General features: G+C 52.4%; 1 protein-coding gene across 2 annotated transcripts in view; it reads right to left on the minus strand.

Annotated features, from left to right (window-relative positions):
• atp10b (ATPase phospholipid transporting 10B) overlaps positions 1 to 1,778 on the minus strand; it is a 511,821-nt gene extending 510,043 nt beyond the window's left edge. For both annotated transcript variants that reach the window (XM_072512518.1, XM_072512519.1), the window contains exon 1: positions 1,653 to 1,778. The gene's annotated coding sequence lies outside the window, so the exon portion shown is untranslated. The remainder of the gene's footprint in view (positions 1 to 1,652) is intronic.
• Between the last annotated feature and the right edge of the window lie 20,714 nt (positions 1,779 to 22,492).

Consider the following 22,492-nt stretch of genomic DNA (forward strand, 5'->3'; position numbering starts at 1 on the left):
TAAGATTAAATATCCTGTACAAGGTTTAAAAATATTGGGCTGGATTCTCCGCAGTCCCATGCCAAAATCGCATTTGGCGCGGGGGCGGAGGATCAACTTTCGCACCTGCGCCAGTCCGGCGATTCGGCGGGACCCGAGAATCGGCGTTTCCACGGAGTACACAGTGCGGCTGAGGGGCCATTGCCAGAGACCCGCCCAGCAATCCTCCGCTCCCGACCGGGTTTCCGACGGCGTGTAACTAACATGCTATGGCCAGTCAGGACTCAGTCCGCGGCCTCTGTGGTGGGGGCGGCGGGGGGATCGGGCACTGGGGGGGGCCTTATAGGTGGCCGGGGGACAGATCGTGCGGGTCTGATGCAAGGGCGTGCGGCCGATCGGGGGAGCCTACATCTTGCAGCTGCCTCCGCGGTCCGAGTCTGCCATGGCGCTCGGCGCGGCCGCTGGAGGCCACCGGCATGCACATGCGCGGACTCAAAACCGGACGTGCGGGGGGCCCAAATCCACAGCTGAAGCTGCGTGAATTACTCTGGGTCCCTGCTAGCCCCCTGCAGGTAAGTGAATCGGCTCAAACATTCTTCAGGAATCTTCGGAGTGAAACATCAGCGTTTTACGTCGGCATGGGGATAGAGCCCCATTTTGGGAGAATCCAGCCCAATGTATTTGGAACAAAATCAGACACCTTGGGCGAAATTCTCCGGAAACGGCGCGATGTCCGCCGACTGGCGCCCAAAACGGCGCAAATCAGTCAGGCATCGCGCCGCCCCAAAGGTGCGGAATGCTCCGCATCTTTGGGGGCCGAGCCCCAACTTTAAGGGGCTAGGCCCGCGTCGGACGAATTTCCGCCCCGCCAGCTGGCAGAAAAGGCCTTTGGTGCCCCGCCAGCTGGCGCGGAAATGACATCTCCAGACGGCGCATGCGCGGGAGCTTCAGCGGCCGCTGACGGCATTCCCGCGCATGCGCAGTGGAGGAAGTCTCTTCCGCCTCCGCCATGGTGGAGACCGTGGCGAAGGCGGAAGGGAAAGAGTGCCCCCACGGCACAGGCCCGCCCGCGGATCGGTGGGTCCCGATCGCGGACCAGGCCACCGTGGGAGCACCCCCCCGGGGCCAGATCGCCCCGCGCCCCCCCCAGGACCCCGGAGCCCGCCCGCGCCGCCTTGTAAGGTAGGTGGTTTAATCTACGCCGGCGGGACAGGCATTTTAGCAGCAGGACTTCTGCCCATCCGGGCCGGAGAATCGCGGAGGGGGGCTCGCCAACCGGCGCGGTGCGATTCCCGCCCCCGCCGAATATCCAGTGGTGGAGAATTCGGCAACCGGCGGGGGCGGGATTCACGCCAGCCCCTGGCGATTCTCCGACCCGGCAGGGGGTCGGAGAATCTCGCTCTTTCTCTCATAACAACAGATACTGAGAATTCCATCCAAAATTAAGTATTTCCCTATTTGTGCTCCAAATATCTTTCAAGCGTATTGCTCTGAATAACACCAACACCTGTAAATCTCACTCAAATTTTGACAAGGGTGCCATTATTTTACTGCTATCGCAAACTGCTTCAATGACGACTGAGCTCTTAATGCCTTTCCCTGTGAGTTTCTCACAAAAGGACTGTCACTCCTTGCCAGGGAGTCAATCCCAAGAAGTATAAACATTTACTTACTTAAAGCTGTTAGGAGTTGACCATTGCCTTCTTGAGCTTCAGTTTAAGGGCTACATTCTCAACATTTAGGTTATTCCACTGTGAAATGTCATTTAAAAACAAGGAGATCTTGGTACTAAACAAAGAAAGTAGGCAAACCAGTTTAGACAAATAGAACACAGGTTTGTTGAGTCATTGACCAAGGGTAGTTAATCAATTGCTGAATAATGTAAGGACTTTGTTGCATTGGATTATCTTGAAAGTAACATAAAAGGGGCCACAATGTTTATAAATATTACTAAGATACTGAGTGTAAAGGGACGCTACCTTCATGAACGAGAAGTTATGCCAAAACAAAGGCAGTTTTGAAGTTTTTGAAGGTAATTCCTCGAGAAATAGTGATTGAATACTCATTACTCACCTGCTGTGGGAGCTGGTTTTCTGGGTGTTCAGTGAAAGGTTCATTTTCTAATATGCTTCAGAGAAGAAGTTGACAGTGGCCTGGAGTTCAGTGAGCGCACGCACAAGTGTCGTCTGCATACCAAAGCGCAATGACTGAAGTTGGAGTGATTTGGGTTTTGGATGTGTGGTAAACTACTGTTGCACCTATATTAGGTGATGTATGGTAGGACCTGTACTACAGGTACAGCGGTAGTCCCTGCCTGCTGGCTCCGCCCAGTAGGCGGAGTATAAATATGTGTGTCCTCCGTGCAGCAGCCATTTTGCCAGCTGCTGTGGGAGACCACACATCTGAGAGCAATAAAGCCTCAGTTGTATTCAACTCTCGTCTTTGTCCAATTGATCGTGCATCAACTTATTGGTCTAAGATTTTCAGAAGATGGACCTCCATATCAAGCCGGATCGCCTGCAGCTGGATCCGCAATCAAGCGACGCCAAAAAGGACTTTCAGCACTGTCTAGCTTGTTTCAAGGCCTGCACCAGACCCTGTTCCAGAGGTTCAGAAAATATAGATACTGTACTCGAGGTTGAGCTCCAACGTCTTTCCGCTGATCCAGGACGCGCCGAACTACGACAAAGCCATGGCGCTAATTAAAGAAAATTACGCCCAGCAGATCAACACGCTCTTCGCCAGACAGATACTTGCCACTCACTCTCAGCTCCCTGGTGAGTCCATAGAAGACTTCTGGTGGGCCCTAATCCCACTAGTCCGGGACTGTGACTGTCAGGCCGTTATGGCCACTGAACATTCTAACCTCCTTATGAGGGACGCTTTTGTTACGGGGATTGGGTCGGACCTCATACGCCAACGACTTTTAGAATGGGTCATGCTCGACCTCGCAGAGACAAAGAAGCTAGCGCTCTCTATGATGTTCACCTCGCGCAATATTCAGGCCTACGTCCCCAGCCAGGCGGCCCACCCCTCCTACGCATCGTGGACCCCACAGACGGCCGCCCCAGCGGGGGCCTTACCCAGCCAATACGCCTGCGCCACGTGCCAGCCAGCTAACCCCTGGGGTCCCCGATGTTAATTTTGCGGCCAGCAAAAACACCCCCCACCAACGCTGCCCGGCCCACGCTGCCCTTTGTAAGGCTTGTGGTAAGAAGGGGCACTTTGCCGCGGTGTGCCAGGCCTGCGCAGATGCCGTTATCGCCCCCACCCCCTTCGTTTACGCACAATGGGTGCCGCCATCTTCACCCCCCCAGACCATGTGCAGCCAGTGGGCGCCACCATCTTCTCCCCCTCAGACCATGCGCGTCCAGTGGTCGATGCCATCTTCCCCTCCACGCAACACGTGTGGCCCATGGGCACCGCCATCTTGTTCAACTCCCGCCACGTGCGGCCCATGGTTCCGCCATTTTGTCCTCCCCAAGATCTTCAGGCGCCGCCATCTTGTCTCCCCCACGGCACATGGGCACCACCAGCGTTCCAGGACCCGTGCCCCATCATCCGACACCAGCGACGACCAACCATGACTCGCCTCGGTGACCATCGACCAGTCTCGTCCGCACAACCTGGCCACCGCATCGGCCAGCGTTAAAATCTATGGACACGTGACCTCTTGTCTGCTGGACTCCGGGAGCACCGAAAGCTTCATCCACCCAGATACGGTAAGCTGCTGCTCCCTCGCGGTACACCACGCCAATCAAAGAATCTCCCTGGCCTCCGGATCCCATTCTGTGGCGATCCGGGGGTACTGTACGGTCACACTCACGGACCAGGGCGTAGAATTCAGTGGTTTCCGCCTCTACGTCCTCCCTAATTTCTGCGCTGCCCTACAACTCGGCCTGGACCTCCAGTGTAACCTCCAGAGCCTAACCCTGAAATTCGGCGTACCCCTACCACCTCTTACTGTGTGCGGTCTCGCAACCTTAAAGGTCGATCCACCTTCCCTCTTCGCAAATCTAACCCCGGATTGCAAACCCACCAGGAGCAGACGGTACAGCACCCAGGACAGGACCGTTACCAGGTCTGAGGTCCAGCGGCTGCTTCGGGAAGGCATCATCGAGGCCAGCAACAGCCCCTGGAGAGCCCAAGTGGCAGTAGTTAAAACTGGGGAGAAACACAGAATGGTCGTGGACTACAGCCAGACCATCAATCGGTACACGCAGCTCGATGCGTACCCCCTCCCACACATATCTGATATGGTCAATCAGATTGCACCGGGTCTTCTCAACGGTAGACCTCAAATCCGCCGCCTACCACCAGCTCCCCATCCGTAAGGCAGACCGTCCATACACTGCCTTCGAGGCAGACGGTCGCCTCTATCACTTCCTCAGGGTTCCCTTCAGTGTCACCAGAGGGGTCCCGGTCTTCCAAAGGGAGATGGACCGAATGGTCGACCAGTAAGGTTTGCGGGCCACCTTCCCGTACCTAGACAACATCACCATCTGCGCCACGATCAACAGGACCACGATGCCAACCTTGCCAAATTTCTCCACACCACCACTCTCCTAAACCTCACATACAACAAGGAGAAGTGCGTGTTCAGCACGAACCGCTTAGCCATCCTCGACTATGTGGTCCAGAACGGAGTTCTGGGGCCTGATCCCGACCGCATGCACACCCTCATGGAGCTCCCCCACTGCTCCAAGGCCCTCAAACGCTGCCTGGGGTTCTTTACATCCTATGCCCAGTGGGTCCCAAACTATGCGGACAAGGCCCGCCCACTCAAATAGACCACCCATTTTCCCCTGACAGCTGAGGCTCAACGGGCCTTCGCCGATATCAGAGCTGATATCGCCAAGGCCGCGATGCATGTAGTAGACGGGACGCTGCCCTTTCAAGTGGAGACGACGCATCAGTCGGTGCCGTAGCCGCCACCCTCAATCAGGCAGGCAGGCCCGTGGCATTTTTTTCCTGCAACCTTCATGCCTCAGAAATTCGGCACTCCTCCGTCGAAAAAGAGGCCCAAGCTATCGTTGAAGCTGTGCGGCATTGGAGGCATTACCTGGCCGGCAGGAGATTCACTCTCCTCACTGAGTAACGGTCGGTAGCCTTCATGTTCAATAACACACAGCGGGGCAAGATCAAGAATGATAAGATCTTGAGGTGGAGGATCGAGCTCTCCACCTACAATTACGAGACTTTGCATCGCCCCGGCAAGCTCAACGAGCCTCCAGACGCCCTATGCCGAGGTACATGTGCCAGCGCACAAGTAGACCGACTCCGGGCCCTGCACGACAGCCTTTGTCACCAGGGAGTCACACGGTTGTACCATTTCATAAAGGCCCACAATCTGCCCTACTCCGTCGAGGAATTACGGACAATCACCACGGACTGCCAGGTCTGCGCGGAGTGCAAATCGCACTTCTACCAGCCAGAACGTGCGCACCTGGTGAAGGCCTCCCGCCCCTTTGAACGCCTCAGCGTGGATTTCAAAGGGCCCCTCCCCTCCACCGACCATAACACGTATTTTCTCAGTGTGGTCGATGAGTACTCCAGGTTCCCCTTCGCCATCCCATGCCCTGATATGACATCTGCAACCGTCATCAAAGCCCTCAACACCATCTTCGCTCTGTTCGGCTTCCCTGCCTACTTCCACAGCGACAGGGGATCCTCATTCATGAGCGATGAGCTGCGTCAGTTCCTGCTCAACAAGGGTATTGCGTCGAGCAGGACGACCCCCGGGGAAACGGGCAGGTGGAGAGGGAGAATGGGACGGTTTGGAGGGCCGTCCAGCTGGCCCTACGGTCCAGAGATCTCCCCGCCTCCCACTGGCAGGAGGTCCTCCCCGGTGCACTGCACTCCATTCGGTCACTCCTATGCACTGCGACTAATGACACACCCCATGAACGCCTCTTTGCCTTCCCCAGGAAGTCCACCTCTGGGGTGTTGCTCCCAACTTGGTTTGCAGCTCCAGGATCCGTCCTTCTCAGTAGGCACGTCCGACTCCACAAGATGGACCCGTTGATGGAGAGGGTGCAGTTTCTGCATGTGAACCCCCAGTATGCCTACGTGGCGTACCGCGACGGCCACCACGACAGGCCCTCAGGGACCTGGCACCAGTAGGCTCCACACACACACACACCTCTGGCCCGGCTCCGCCCCCCCCCTCCCCAGGCTCTCCCAGTAGCAACCCCCCCAGGACCATCTGTCCTCCCCCTGCCCACGCCCGAGGATGAAGAGGATTTTGGCACGCTCCCGCCCGCAATTCAATTGCTGTATATAGTTCTCCACCACCCCCGCCGGACTCAATTTTAACAGGGGGTGAATGTGGTAAACCACAGTTGCACCTATATTAGGTTATGTACGGTAAGACCTGTACTACAGGTACGGCGGTAGTCCCTGTCTGCTGGCTCCACCCAGTAGGCAGAGTATAAATATTCGTGTCCTCCGTGCAGCAGACATTTTGCCAGCTGCTGTGGGAGGCCACACATCTTAGAGCAATAAAGCCTCAGTTGTATTCAACCCTCGTCTTTGTCCAACTGATTGTGCATCAGGATGGAAGATGGCGATGGTTGTACAGTTTCCATCTGTTCTTTATTGTTCATGACTGAAAGCAATTTAAAAGTCCCACTGATTAAGATCGAACATGAGATCCTGCTGGATGTGGACCATTTTCCATACTTTGGAAGCCTCCTCTCAACGAATGCAGACACGCGCGACAAAATTCATCATTGCTTCCAATGTGCCTGCTCAGCTTTCAACCGACCGAGGAAGAGAGTATCTTGAGGGCCAGGATCTCACCCCATGACCAAGGCCTTGGTTTACCAGACAACAATGATGCCCATGTTCCTGTATGCTTTGGAGACATGGAAAACCTACAGCAGGCAATTGAAAGCACTGGAGAAGTACCAGCAGCAGTCCTTCGCAAGATCCTTCAAATCCAGTGACAAGAAGGCCAACTGTTCCTTCATTGCCAATAGATCAAAATCAGAGAACACCCTGCTTCACTGTCAGAGCATCATCGTCACAAAGATTGATAAGGTTCTAGGAGAAGGTGAAACAGAATCTTCACGGAGTGATTAGGGGTGGGCAATAAAGTTGAAGAGGGGGGGGGCGCAGGTTGGGGGTCAGGAAAGTCACAGGACTACAGCAGATTTAAAGGAAACACCTGCTATCTGAATTGAAGAAAGAGTAGGGATTGGAAATAACTGGAAAAATCTGACAATGAGAGAGAGAGAGTGCATATGGATTACCCCGCAACCAATTCTACTCACTTGGGTGGGCAAATTTTCAACATGCTTGTTTGCCTCAGCACTGCTGGATGTCCATAAGACAGGCTACTGGTGTCTTGCATTACTATAGGAGTGATAACTGAAAAAAAATACTTGCATTTATATAGCACCTTTTACAACCTCAGGATGAGCCAAAGCACTTTACAGCCATAGAAGTATTTTTGAAGCATAGTTACTGTTGCAATGTGGGAAGCGCAACAACCATTTTTAAAATGTATTTTTTTGTTGTACATCCTGAATTGCCCTGGAGAAGGTGTTGGTGAGCTGACTTTTGCGCACGTACTCCCACTGTGTTACTGGGAAGGGTGTTCCAGGATTTTGACCCGGCAACAATGAAGGAGCAACAATATAGTTCCAAGTCAGGATGGTGTGTGGGAATGCTGGAGGGGAACTTGTTCCACTTTCTCTTCTGCTTATGTCCTTCCAGGTGGTTGAGGTCACAGATTTGGAAGGTGATGGTGAAGGAGCCTTGGTGAATTGCTGCAGTGCAGCTTGTACGCGGTATACACTGTTGCTACTGTGCTTCAGTGGTGAAGCAAGTACACGTTTAAGTTGGCGAATGGGTGCTGACAAGGGGGCTACTTTATCCGAAATAGTGTTGGGCTCCTTGAGGGCTGAGCCTTAACATCTCATCTGTTAGTTTCACTGGAGAAGCTCGGCCCACTGTGCATTCACCAGCTTGGCGTTGCCAAGTTGTAGTTAGCTCTGTAAATTGGTGCATTGGCTCTTCAAGTCAGAATTGTTGGTTAAACCAGCAGTTAATGATCTATTTGATTATTTAATTACTTACCCGAGAGCTCCAAGGGAGTTCCCATATTTGCCCCAAAACCCACCAGGGGGGAACCCAGATGTGGATGGGGTGATGTTGGGATCAAGTCCTCAAGTTACTTTCAGAACGTTTAACTCCCACACACATTCAAGCCCTCTTCCTCTTGCCTGGGAAAATCAGCCCCGTCATGAGTAGATTGCCAACTTGCAACTATAGACAGAAGATTGGCACTGCGGGTTGTCCAGCTGTTATGGGAACAAAAAATGGATGCCAATGTTGTATATTTTAAATTCATATACCTGGGGAAGCGGATATTGTTCAAATTTAAGGTTAACAATCCATTCAATGGCTTCAGCTGATGCAATGTGTATGGTTGGTGATGCCACCAGGAATGGATCTCTGAGGGCAGAAGTTCAGTACATGTGCAATGGCCCAACTTGGATGGCCAACCTCACAATTTGAACTGTTCATGATATTCCCCTTGTGGAGCAAGTGGCTGACTCATATTCAAGCGGTTAAGGGCTGTCCAGATTTTCCATTGATCCAATAGGATCAGTTACCAGGTTGTGGTCAGTGATGCTTGCAGTCAACAAGGACGTACACCATCAAGATATGGAGCTATTATTAGTTTGCACGGTGTGGAGTGTATTCCAGTGAGGACTGCAGGATTTCAGAAAAGTGTATGTTTTTTTTTAGGTGCGCAGGAAGGAGGGAAACAGCAACCATCACAAGTCCTCCTGTTAAAGTTAGTTTTCCAACCTGAAAACTTGCAAACTGCTATCAAGAAGGCAACTGCTCCTCAGCCACCAGATCCCCGTCTAAGCAGCAAAGAAACACTGGAAAATATTTTATTATTACTCCATCATTGCTGATGCTTTCACTGTGCTTCTAAGCAGCACGGAGATAGGTAAATCTCTGTTTTCTTCAAGGATTTTCCCTGGTTCATTCCCCATTGCAATGCCTTGACCAATCAGAATCAACCTGTCTGGTTTGAATTTGAAACAAGAGTGGCAGTTAACAGTTAACTGCTGATGTCTGGTGGTGACCATGGAGTGAGTGGTCGCGCATTTGGCAGCTCATGCTCGAGGTGGTTTGTTTGGTCCTTTTCCCCGGTTGCTGGGTGGATGTTTTGTTTTGGTGGAAAAAGGTGCAGAGGGGATTGAGGAAAGTTAAACTCTACTGGTGGTGCTAGTGGATGGATCTACGGACCAGACGTGGGTCGGGAAAAAGGGAGCTGTTGAAGCAGGAGAACTTGTGTGCACCACAGGTGAAGATGGCGGAGTGTAAAGGGTCAGCCCTGTCTATCCAGCGGTCAATAGAGCAGCTGCTGGACTTCTGAAATGAGAAATTCAGTCGGCAGAGGACGGAAGCCTAGGAAAGACCTAACCAAGGCTGTGGAACCACAAAAAGTGGGAATCGATCGGGTGGAGCAGAGGCTGGAGTCCCAGGGTCAGGCTATTCGGAAAGTGGAGGAGGCGGTGGGGGAGCACGAGGAGCAGCTTACCTCGTTGGCGGTCAAGATGGGATTGATGCAGGAGACCCAGAAGCAGCTAAAGGAGAAGGTGAAGGACCTGGAGACCCACTCCCGGAGACGGGAACCGCATGGCCTCTACGACTTCTCACGCCACGAGAGGGAAGCTCCGGGAGAGCTTCTATATTCCTGGCATATCAGAGGCCTTGGTCTCCAACAATGGTACAGTCAACTGGATCCATAGAGACAAGGTTGGCTTGATTCTTGTTCGACTACTGAACCACATCACACACCACGACGGGAATGGTCCCGGTGGAATTATTGTTGGGACGGCGATTTCGTGCCCGGCTGAAACTGCTTTGGTGGGGTAAGTGGAGTCCAGACAGGAGAGTCAAAAGATAAATTATGACACCAGGGGACCCGAGAGTTAAGACACCGTATACGGACAAAACCTTGGGGAGGGCTCCAATTGGATCCCTGGGTCATACTGAAGAAGACAGGGCTTGTCTCCTACAAGATTAAGATGTAGGAAAAAGTCCTTAAAAAGCACCTGGACCACCCTTAGGAGGAGGGAGCCTGCTCCAATCAAAACCACATCTCCAATCCTGGTCGCAGCTGCCTCTGGCGCTAGGCTCCAGCCCGCGGGAAACCCGTGGGTCGTCTCTGCGACAGTGAGGTGTTGGTGTCTGAGATGGAGGCTGAAGAGACTGGTCTGCATCTGGGGGCCAGTACCGAGGACGGATCTGCATCAGTAACCCTCAGGCAGTCTTTGAGGAAGCGAAGGTCACCTGTCTGCTTGACATCCCGGATCTGTCTCCACCTGCCACAGACGCGAGGCCGAGCGCTAAAAGGTGGAAGAGGCCTCTTCCTCATGGGAACGAGGAGGACGAAACTGACTTACAGAGGGAGGGATGTTATAGCCCCCATGAAAACCATGGGGGGGATTGTTAATTGATCTCCTCGTGGCTTCGTGGAGTACGAGTTACCGTATTGAGCAGGTGGAGGCACGCCCAATAGGTGGTCACTAGTGGGCCCTTAAATTCTGTGTCCCAGATCTGAACCATCATTCCCAAAGGTCCTGAGCTGTGGCTGCAGCTTTTTTTAAAATTTAGAGTACCCATTTTTTTTTTCCCAATTAAGGGGCAATTTAGCATGGCCAATTCATCCACCCTGTACATCTTTTGGGTTGTGGGGGTGAGACCCACACAGACACGGGGAGAATGTGCAAACTCCACACGGACAGTGACCCGGGGCCGGGATCAAAACCGGGTCCTCGGTGCCGTGAGGCAGCAGGGCTAACCATTGTGCTACCGTGCCACGAGGCTGCAACTTTATTTCTGTTTGAGAATATACCTTGATTTCACTTAGCCTGGCCTCCTTTGGAATTATTACAGCTAGCAAACAACGTTTTAAATTCTTCTATGAATTGTGGTCATCGCTGGCTCGACCAACATTTATTGCCCATCCCTACTTGACCTTGAGCAGGTGGGAAAGCAATGAACTGCTAGCAGTTAAAGATCCATCCTCGTAAATTGCTTTACTGTTAATGTCGTCAGTTTTATGCATCATTTTACTAACTTTAATTAGCACCCTTATTAATGATTTGTAACCTTGACTAATGTCGGTAGTCCCTCAATTCAAATCATTGTGATTTTCATGGCCAAGTGTCCCAGTGCATTGATTCCCAAACACCTTCCTGAGTGATGAGCAATCAGTCAATGAAGAGCATGAAATGGAGGTTGTCATGCTGAGCCAAGATACGTGTCTGACAGACACAATTAAAACAGCCTGATAGGAACTTATTGCAATTCAAACACTACGACCACAATCTAACAGGCCAGTTAGATCGTGGGAGAGTCCAAAATCGGAAAGCATGCCAGGCACCGATCGGCGAGCTCAGAATCGCACTGTGGCATGACGAGAAACCACTAATCAGCAATTAGGCCAATCTCCATCCTTTTAACGGTAAGGATCCCCTATTTACCAGGCTCCCGAGATGGCCAGCCCGGCGCCCTTCGGCACATCTAATTAAAAATGTGAAGCTAGCAAAATGGCTGCTGTGGGAATCGGAGGAGGTGAGTAGCCATCTTGGTAAATGGACAGTCAGCCCAGGGCCACCGAGCAGCCACTCCAGTGCTAGGGCGGAGCAGTTTGGGGGTCTCGCCCGTCACTGGTAGGAGGTCGCCCGTGGGCTGGGGTGGGGGGGGGGGGGTGCCAGGGCCCAGCGCCAACTGCCCTGCAGTGCCACTGACCGTGGTGGCCCGTGGCCGCACAGCTGAAGGCTATTGCTAATAGGGAGTTTGCAATGACAGCATGTGAGCACAGCTCCCAAGTGGATACCCTTGGGTAGACGTGCCATGTCGCAGGCTAGTGCTCCTGCCTGGTACTCCAATCAAACTTCTTGGCCCAGACACCTTGCCGGAATACTGAAGACTGCACAACCGCCGGGACAGCAGCCAACACCATATACCCTAGAGCTGGGCCGCAGCACTCGGGACTCGACCGCGACCAGAGGATTGGTGTGTATTTCGGTGGAGGGTACCCAGGCCCGGTCCGAGTTCGGTTCCCAGCAGGGATGTGGGGTCCAGGATACAAAGCACGGTGCCTGGGGCCCCTGCTGTGGCCGGGGATGTGTATGCAGGACAGGGTCTCCCAGCACAAGCAGGGTCATTGCTCACCAGATTGTGCCCCAGAAGCCTGTCCACTACCTCCGCCCACCGAGATGTGTGTCTCTGCACTGGTGGAATGTGGGAATGACGCATTGATGATGGTATCCTCAAGGCTCTCCTCCGATGTGTTCTCTTGGGAGGCACTGGAGAAATGGTAGGGAATGTAAGGGTGGGAGGCTCGGGGGATTAGGGTATCGAGGTGGAAGCCATAACCAATTGTCAGTCTCACAGTCTCCAATTCCTTACAAATATCTTGTATGGATGATGTTGTGGACCATGCAGCAAGTCCAGCTCAAGCCCTGGAATGAACCCGAGGCATAAAGGTTCAGCGTTGCGGTGCCCTTCATGGTCAACAGGAGCAGGTGTCCTTTTCCTCCACGTGGTGTCAAGTCCGCACAGATGCCACATTGTCCACTTGTTGAGGTGGGGCCTCTTGTGGCAAATGCTGTCAAACATCTCTTTGAATGACCAGCGATGCCTGCACACCTTGGGCCGTCGCTAATCTCCTCTGGGTTCCTCCACGGCTTTATGGGTGGCCTGGTCCTCCGGGTGTGGGGTGGGTACATGCACATGGGCTGTCGCTTCGGGCTTATGCAGACACCGCTGCTGCCGTCTCTCCAGTATCTGGCCGCCTGGACTGCCAATTCCACCGTGAGGGCAGTTATAATAATAATAATAATAAAATCGCTTATTGTCACAAGTAGGCTTCAATTAAGTTACTGTGAAAAGCCCCTAGTCGCCACATGCCGGCGCCTGTTCGGGAGGCTGGAAAGGGAATTGAACCGTGCTGCTGGTCTCGTTCTGCATTACAAGCCAGCTGTCTTAGCCCATTGTGCTAAACCAGCTCCTCATTAATAGAGGGTACACATGTCACCTTGCATGCTCCGGGCAGTCTGAGAACACACTTCATTGACAGGAAGGCATTCCACTCCCTGAACATCCAACTTGTGTGTGGCCACCACATGAAGATCGTGCACATGCATGACGCTTCGCAGGGGATATGATCGACAGCTACATCCTGCGGCAGTCAGAGAATCCCGGTGTCTTCGAACAAGACCCCAGGAAGACCAGATGGCTCTTGGCAGATAAAGGGTACCCGCTTGGGACATGGTTAATAACGCCAGTATGGAGGCCGGTGACCAATGCGGTCACCTGGTACAACAAGGCCCATGTGGCCACCCGGGGCTGTCATTGAGCGGTGCATCGGACTGCTTGAAATGAAGTTCAGTGCCTCGACCATTCTGGTGGTGCACTGCAGTGCACCCCCGGGAGAGTCGCTCACTTTGTGTGGTCTGCTGCACCCTTCAAAACCTGGCACAGCAGAGTGCCGAAGTGCTGGAGGTGGAGGAGGAGGAGGTGGAGCAGCCACGTCAGAGGAGGAGGACGAGGAGAAGCCGAACCTGGAAGGGCTGGAGGATGAGCCCGGGTGGGCCGGCAGGAGCAATTGGAGGATGGGGGACAGGCGGCGGCGAGGGTGCGGCATGCCCGAAGGGCCAGGGAGATCCTTATCCTCGCCCGCTTCAAATAGGGCGTGGCTTCATCAGTCATCCCTCCCCCTCGCCCCTTCCCATCCATCCCCCACTCCCTGCACCCGCTCCTGCCCCCACCCTCCCCACATCGCCCTGTCCCACCCTCCCAAGGTCTGTGTTACATCACTCCAGGGTGATGCGCTTGTGTCGGTCAGCAGGTAGGAGGGTGCTGATTACCCACTGTGAGCTGAACTCTTGGGCTCCTCAATCTATGCCATAGTCTGAATCCTGTCTGTCTGCTGACAGCACACTCATACCCATCACCAGCACGTGGTATGCCTTGGGGGCAGGAGTTCGAGACGAGGCGGGGGGGCGGTGAGCCCAGATCTAGGTCCACCATGTCCAGAGGGATGGGGCTGGGGAGGGTGTAGGGCGAATTGGGGAGAAGGTGCAGGCCGGCCCACAGTGTGGAATAACACGACAGAGGCTTCACCTGTCTCGGGCGTAACGTGTTTTAATGGTGTACAAGCGTGACCCTAACTGTCCCTAGCTATTGATGGTGCCACCCTCCCTCTCCCGCAGTGTCCTCTCATTGATCCTCAATCTTCTTAGCCTTCCGTGCTCTGCCATTACGTCCAGTTGTGTCCCCAGGAAACACATCAGAGGTGGAGGCAGCCTGCTGCTTACTGTGCCCTGGGGCCTTTGTTGCCCTGGTGAGCGTCCTCTGGAGGGCCTGGGACCGGAGGGCCTCGGCTGCCTTGGCGGTGGTACATATCTTGCTGTGCCACCCTGTTCCACCCGCTGACACCAAGATATGCCTTTGTCAGCGGGGAGAGCTGGTGACCACCATTGTCTCCCCATAGGTTGGCTCCGGGTCATCCTCCAACACTCCCCGCTCCCAAGCGATGCCCATAGGCCCCTGGGGAGTAACCTTGGGACAGAATGGCAGCTGAATTGAGCTCCCAACTCCCTGTGTCACCTGGCTCTTCCAGCCCTGGTAGCTCCCTATTGTCTGCACCATGATGTCGATGCCCTTAACAATGCCCCGTGACCGGGCCCCACTCAACAGTGCCTTGCCAATTTCTGCCAGCATCTGGGACATGCCCTGCAGCACCCTGGCAATGCCTACCTGAGACTGGGATATCATAGAATTTTTTTTTTTAATCATAGAATTTACAGTGCAGAAGGAGGCCATTCAGCCCATCGAGTCTGCAACGGCTCTTGGAAAGAGCACCCGACCCAAGGTCAACCACCTCCAGCCCATAACCCAGTAACCCCACCCAGCACTAAGGGCAATTTTGGACACTAAGGGCAATTTATCATGGCCAATCCACCTAACCTGCACATCTTTGGACTGTGGGAGGAAACCGGAGCACCCGGAGGAAACCCACGCACACACGGGGAGGATGTGCAGACTCCGCACAGATAGTGACCCAAGCCGGAATCGAACCTGGGACCCTGGAGCTGTGAAGCAATTGTGCTATCCACAATGCTACCGTGCTGCCCATGCTCCACAGTAACTCGATAAGATCCATCTGTGTCAGGGACATGACCCCCAGTGACCAGGACTTGCAGTTGAGGCGCTCAGCTATGACCGTCACTGACTGAGCAATGCCTTGGACTCATGGTGCTGATGCCGTGCTTCAGGCTTTCCGCTGCGGCCGCCACCCTCGCAGTGTTGGCCTCGGTGCTGCACATTGCTGGTGGCAACTCCTGAGCCCGTAGCCTATGGGACTCCTCCAATTGGGAATGGATCCACTGGAGCGTCGCTGACATCCCCCTCTGAATATGACAGCCACACCCTCGAATCTGCATCAGCTCCGTGATAACTTGGTCCAGAGGCTCAGCATCTGACTGGAACCCAGCTGGGTCCTGGGATCCAGCAGACCACCGACTGCTATCCCTCTGGATCTTCCTGCATCCACTTGATGTGCATGAGCAACTGTGTGGTGCTCACCAGATTGTGCCCCAGAAGCCTGTCCACTACGTCTGCCCACCGAGATGTGTATCTCTGCACTGGTGGAGTGTGGGAATGACGCATCGATGATGGCATCCTCGAGGCTCTCCTCTGATGTGTTCTCTTGGGAGGCAGTGGAGGGGCGGGGGGCTGTCCACCCCATGGGCTGGCACCATTGGATGGAGATCCTGCGGGAGAATGTACATGTGGTCAGTGGGAGATAAGGATCATTCTGCCTGGCATGAACAACAAACATGTGACAGGTCATCTGGGTGGGGCCGGTAGATACACACCTCTGCAGCACAGGCCAATCTCGATGCCAGTGACCAATCTGTTCATGGCCACCCCCATAACTTCCAGGGCCCCTTCCTCATAGGGGGTGAGGGCTCTGATGTCCAGCACCCTGCCACCATCTGGGCTCTTTCCCATCTCTTATGGGACAACTTCTTCTGCGGGGAGAGAAAGAGGGCATCATGAGCTGCACGCTTCACGCATCGCGGGGCGAGGTGGGGGTCTGCTATGGCGAGTGGTCTAGGGTGGGCACCGCCGCTGGGCACGGGTGGGGTGCGCAGGTGGATTCTAGGTGTGGTATTGTGTGGTCAGGGGTGGTGCCATTCCAACCGCAGGGTTGGCAGGTGGAGCCGTCGCCAGGAGGTCATTGCCAACTCACCTGTGCGGCCCGGCAGAGGTCGTTTAGCTTCTTGTGGTGCTAGGTTGCGGTCCTCCTATTGCCATTCCCCTCGCTGATGGCCGCTGCCATTGCCTCAGGTGGCACTGGCTGTCCTGTGGCTGACCCGCCAACTCCCTCGGGAGAATAGCGCATCCCGACCGAACTCCACCATGTCCAGCAGTCTGACCAGGTCGGCATCTGCGAATGGTCAGGCCGGTCTGCGCAGTGGTATGGCTGCATGCTCTCTGGGGTTTGATCTGCAGGGTCAGTTTAAGAGATGCTCCCCCTCGTTCGTGGGGAGCTGCCAAGTGCGGTACAGGCAAATCAGCTGGTGGGACAGTCTTTTCCAGCTTGAAGCCCGTGGGGCTTCATTAGGTGCCCTAATTAACATTAAATATGGGTGACGATCTCGCCGGGTCGGCATCGGGAAACTGTTCTTGCTCGCAACCACAATTAGAAACGTTTGTTAGATCGCTCACTACATTTTCAATAGATTAGTTCAATGATGTATATAAATCCAAGTTCAAAAGTTTGTAGTAATTCTTAAATGCAACGAACAGCTGACTTTGGAAATGGAACGCTCACAGCAGTGGCTCGGCTACTTTGAGCTTGGCCTAAGGAACATTATTAATGCGGTCTTCAGGGATCTTCACAGCATTGTAACTGACATAGAGGGTGCTTTGATGCTGACTCGAACAAGGAAATATTTAAACATGATTTCTTCTTTACCCTCTCCCCTTGGTGAACACAAAATTGATGGGAGAAAGAAACTGGCTCATATGTTCCTTATCTCACAATACAGAACAGCATTGCTAATGTGTACGTTTCTGCAGAAACGTATATTATTCATATATGTCATTGTTCTACAGAAGAGTGTTTCCAATCCTGTCAGAATTATTTGTTCTCAACAAAATTTGTTTAATTCAGATTTAGAAAACCAAAATCCTGACCCTATGAAGAAATTCTCAGGCCCCATACAGTTGCGTACACTATTCGCAACAGGCATAGCCCACCATTTCTCCTTTCTGGAGAATGTCCTATATTATTTCACGAACAAGTATAACATACCCACACACCTCCTTGACTTGTATTCTGTTATAACCCCAATAGAGGTCCTGGAACCATGACCATACTATTTCCCATGACCTCCCCAGAATATGGACTGCCCCTTTAAGGGGACAGGGCTTCCCCTTAACAGGGAGTGCCCCAACTCAGGTAAATACCCCGGCCTGGGTGCAGGTCGGGGAAGGAGACCCTTGGGGAATGGAGCGTTTGGATTTATATTGTAATAAATTTTGTTAGTTAATTTCTATCTGTCGTTTATATGTCCTGCTTAGCGCGGATTCAACACTGGCGATGAGGATTCAGTGGAGCTGCCATCGTCACCGGTTGTTACGTGCCCAGTCCAGCTCATCTATGCCTCGGAAGGCCCCTCTACTGACTGCTGAAATGCCGTATATAGGGAAGCTGGATCCATTTAACGCAGGTAGAGATGAATGGGGACAGTACATCGGACGTATGCAATATTTTTGAAGACAAATTCAATTATCGGCAATGAGAGACACACTGTGGTATTGCTAATGGCTTGAGGTGCTATTGCCGACAGTGTGATAAAAAGCCTGACTTATCTAGACCCCCCTATACCCAGTCGTTCGCCGCCCTGGTGGCCTTAGTGGAGAGCATCTCGACTCAAAGCTGCCAGTCATTGTACGCTGTTTCTGGTTCTACACATCTACTCAGGCCCAAGCCAAGCCAGTGATGGCTTCCTGGCTCACCGCCGAAAACTGGCGGAGACATGCAAATTCGGAGCAACGTTAAATTGGACATTCCGGGACCGTTTAGTGTGTGACCTCCGCGACGCGGCCACGCAGAAGAGATTACTAGCTGAGGACCACCTGGACCTGCAATGTGCGATGGCGATAGCCATCTCCAGCGAAGGCGCCAGACAAGCGGTCCAGGAGCTACAGGGAATGGTGGTGCTCAGTGTGGGACGCCAAGGTGATTGTCAATCACGTTTGGCTAGAACTAAGGAAGCCGGCTCTCAACAATGGGACACCAACCAAAGGATCACGGGTCACCATAATAGAGGCTGGTAGCACTGCCGGGCATCATTTCCCAACCATGAGAAACAAGAATATGACCTCTGACCAGTGGGGGCTGCAACAGATCATAGGAACCAGTGAACAGGAGGCCCCGTGCAACCGCCTCCCGCATGACAGGACTTACTATGTGGAAGATGACGACAGCATCATTCGGTCTGGCCTTCAATCACTGACCCTATTGGGCAACAAAGTGCATTTGGCCACTTATATGGGGAAACCACTGGTAATAGCGGGCACTTCAACTGTTCTGGTCAAGTATGATCAGCAATCTGCAAGTCCTTCTCTGGTGGAGCATCTTAAAAGAGGTATGACTGGAGATGTACGTTCTCACCGTGTCTGTGTGGGTTTCTTCCAGATGCTCTGACAGTCCATAGATGTATGGGTTAATTGGATTGGCCATGCGAAATTGCCCCTTAGTGTCCAGGGATGTGCAGCTTAGGTCATGGCTTTACAGGGGTAGGGCGGGGTGGATGGGGGAGTAGACATGGGTAGAATGCTCATTTGAAGGGTCGATGCAGACTCGATGGGCCGAATGGCCTCCTCCTGCACTGAAGGGATTCTATGATTTAAAAATAAGTTCTATTTGATTTGAACTCACCTCTGTGCAGTTTTGATTTCTGAAGGGGAATAATCTGATTTTTTCAATCTGTCCATTTCTGTGAAAATTATGTGATGGCACTTGACGCACTTATAACTTTTAGGAATATGACTGATTCAAAAAAGGCAGGAAAGCGATGAAATTCCATACATATTTTAATCACAACATATTTCAGTAGATTATGTACAACAATAAAATTCTATCCCACAATGCTCCCTCCAATTTAATTTGGACATGAGATCCAATCCTATTGCCTCAATTCTATTCCAAATTGTTGATTATTGAATTTCCTATGCAGGGCCCCATATACGTCATATTAGGCGGGATTCTTCCATCCTGGGACTTAGTCCCATGTTTTCTTTTGTGGAGGATGGCAGGAAAACAGCAAATCTTCTGACCCTGACCCCGTTAATTGTGCGCCTGGGGATTTTGCACCATTTTCTGATGTGGGGCAGGCCGATCGTGTATAGTCTGCCATCCTGCCTGGGTACCACATTGAAAAGGCGCCTAACATCACTAACCCACTATTGAAGAAAGAAGATGGGCCTCCTGAAAATGAAGATGAATCTCCAGGAACATTCTGAGGCTGGAAGATGGACTCCCACCAGGACACCGAATCCGGAAGATCTACCTGAAAATGCGACCTCCCCCCCCACTCCCCCACCCACTACTGTGATTTTCGAGGGTAGTTGGCAACCTCCATTCTGAACTCTGGAGGCAATTCCGGGCATTATTCAGGTGAATCCAAACGTGTTTTGCACCGGTGTGTTTTCCCACTGGCGCTGCAGAGAACCAGGTAGAAGATTTTGGGTGTGACTTTACTACCATCCCGTGAGCGGGATGCAAATCAGTTTAACACCGACCTCCAGCGGGTTTCCCAATCTGCCGTGTCAGACAGCAGTGGAAGATTCCATGGAAAATTCACAGCAGCATAAAAATGATTATTGGGCCTCCCGCTGAATTATTCCCCACACGGGGGCATTGGGGAATTTGGGGATTATGTTTCCTCAGGACAGTCTCCCATTTTTTCAAATCTGCTGTAATCAATCCCTGATTATCAAAATCTATTCTTGACCCCTCTGTAGCTGCAAATTACTGCCTCATATCGAATCTTCCTTTTCTTTGTGAAATGCTTGAGTGTTTTGTAGCTTCCAAAATCTGTGTTCCACAATTCCAGTTTGAATCCCTCCAATCAGTGCCGGAAGTCTCCCAGCCTCCGCGCCAAAATGGTACTTGGCGCGGGGGCGGAGAATGGTGCCTCAGACCCGCGATCGGGTCCGATGCCAGGACGAGATTCTCCAGGGACCGGAAAATGGCACCAGTCGCGCATGCGTGCAGTCGATGCAACGCCGGTTGGGGGCCGTTGAAAGAAGCCCCCGCGGCGATTCCCCGTGGTTGACCGGCTGATATCCGCTGGTGTGGTTCACATATACTCCCCCCCGGCGGGAGCTCGGCCTCGCGGCTGCGGTGACCGTCCTGGTGGGGGGGCGGGGGGAACAGTCTCCAGGGGGGGGGGGGCCTCCACGACGGCCAGGCCCGCGATCGGGGGCCACTGATAGGTGGGCACGCGCGGTCTGGGGGGGGGCCTACCTTCTTCCGCGCCGGTCGCTGTGTGGCTCTGCCATGTTGCGCGGACCCGCGGCCAGCCGCTGCATGTATGCGCGGACCTGGGGCGAGCAGTGCAGGGCCACGTACGGCAGCTGCAGCAGCATAGAGCACTCCTGTGCCATGCTGGTCCCCTGTGGGCTACAGAACCGCTGGGCCAAGAGGCCCGTTGACGCCGGCGTGAAACACTCTGGTGTTTACGCCGGCGTTAACACTTAGCCGTGTTTTTAGAGAACTTCGGCCCAAATTTTCAGCTCAGCCATAGTGCTGTAACGGCCCTTGCAAAGTCACTGAAGGAATTCTTTATGACTATGATTATGATAAACTCTCCTTTCATCCTTCTTCGCCTACCTGTATTCAACAATTTGGCCATATCACCCTCCTTCGGTGTTCCTCCTCTGGGTTCCAGGTGGCTCCATCCACCCTGGCATAGTTTCATTCTTATCTATAGAATCAAAGATAGAAAGTCACATGTAATGGCTCCTCTTTCTCTGTTACCTCTAAAGTTGCCCACACACGTAACCTTAGCCATTTCATATTTCTCACCTACACACAACCTCATCCAAAAATATACCAATGACACTCTGTAATATCTCATCAACACCACTTCCTTGGCCTCTGATTTGGCACAACGCTTGCCTGATCTCCAATATTGAAAGAACAAAAATATCCTCCAACTAAATATGGAGAAGGCTGAAGTCACTGTCTTTAGCCCTAGTCATAAACTCTGATCTATGTCCATCGCTTCCATTTCCTATAGCTGGCTTAACCTGAACCCAAGTCGAGGCAAGTTTCCGATTTCATACCCATGCCATCATCAAGACTGCCCACATCCACGTCCGTAACATTGTTCAACACCAACCCGCCCTCAACTCATTTACTGATGAATCATTCATTCATGTCGGAATTACATCTAGACTTAACTATTCCAATTCACTCCTGGCCAGCCTTCTACCTTTCATAGATTTCATAGAATTTACAGTGCAGAAGGAGGCCATTCGGCCCATCGAGTCTGAACCAGCTCTTTGAAAGAGCATTCTACCCAAGCCCACACCTCCATCCTATCCCCATAACCCAGTAACCCCACCCAACACTAAGGGCAATTTTGGACACTAAGGGCAATTTAGCATGGCCAATCCACCTAACCTGCACATCTTTGGACTGTGGGAGGAAACCGGAGCATCCCGAGAAAACCCACGCAGACACGGGGAGAACGTGCAGACTCCGCACAGACAGTGACCCAAGCCGGAATCGAACCTGGGACCCTGGAGCGGTGAAGCAATTGTGCTAACCACTATGCTACCGTGCTGTCCCTTTCAAATTCATGCACATCTAAAACTCTATTGTTTGATTCGTAACTCGCTCCAAATCTGGTTCGTTCATCACCACTATGCTTGCTGATATATTATTATATTATATTATTATTATATTATGACCTTCACTGGCTCTCCGTCTGATAGTGCCTTAACTATCAAATCTTCATTTTGTTTCCAAATCCCTCCATAACCATATCACTCCCTATCTGTGTAGCCTCCTTTTGGAGATATCTGAAGTCTTCCAATTCTGTCCTGCTGTGCATTCCTGATTATAACTATCCCACAACTGGAGGCCATGCTTTCAACTTCCTTGTCCCTAAGCTCTGGAATTCCCTCCCTAAACCTCTGTGCCTCTTTTAAGAGGCTCCTAAAAATCTACCTCTTTGATCAGGGTTTTTGGCAACTTTCCTGGTTCCTCCTTCGATGGCTCAGTGTAAAAGAAACATCAAAAAGATTTTCATTGACCTGTTGCCAAGGTTTGGCTTTTGTATTTTTGTATATATGAAAAATGTCTTCAATAAAAACCGTTCTTAAAAAAAGTTTTTTCATTGATATCACCTTACACTAAGCACCTCAGGTGCTTTACTATAATGAA

The sequence above is a fragment of the Scyliorhinus torazame genome, chromosome 7, assembly GCF_047496885.1.
Source record: "Scyliorhinus torazame isolate Kashiwa2021f chromosome 7, sScyTor2.1, whole genome shotgun sequence".
In the NCBI taxonomy this organism is placed as follows: Eukaryota; Metazoa; Chordata; class Chondrichthyes; order Carcharhiniformes; family Scyliorhinidae; genus Scyliorhinus; species Scyliorhinus torazame.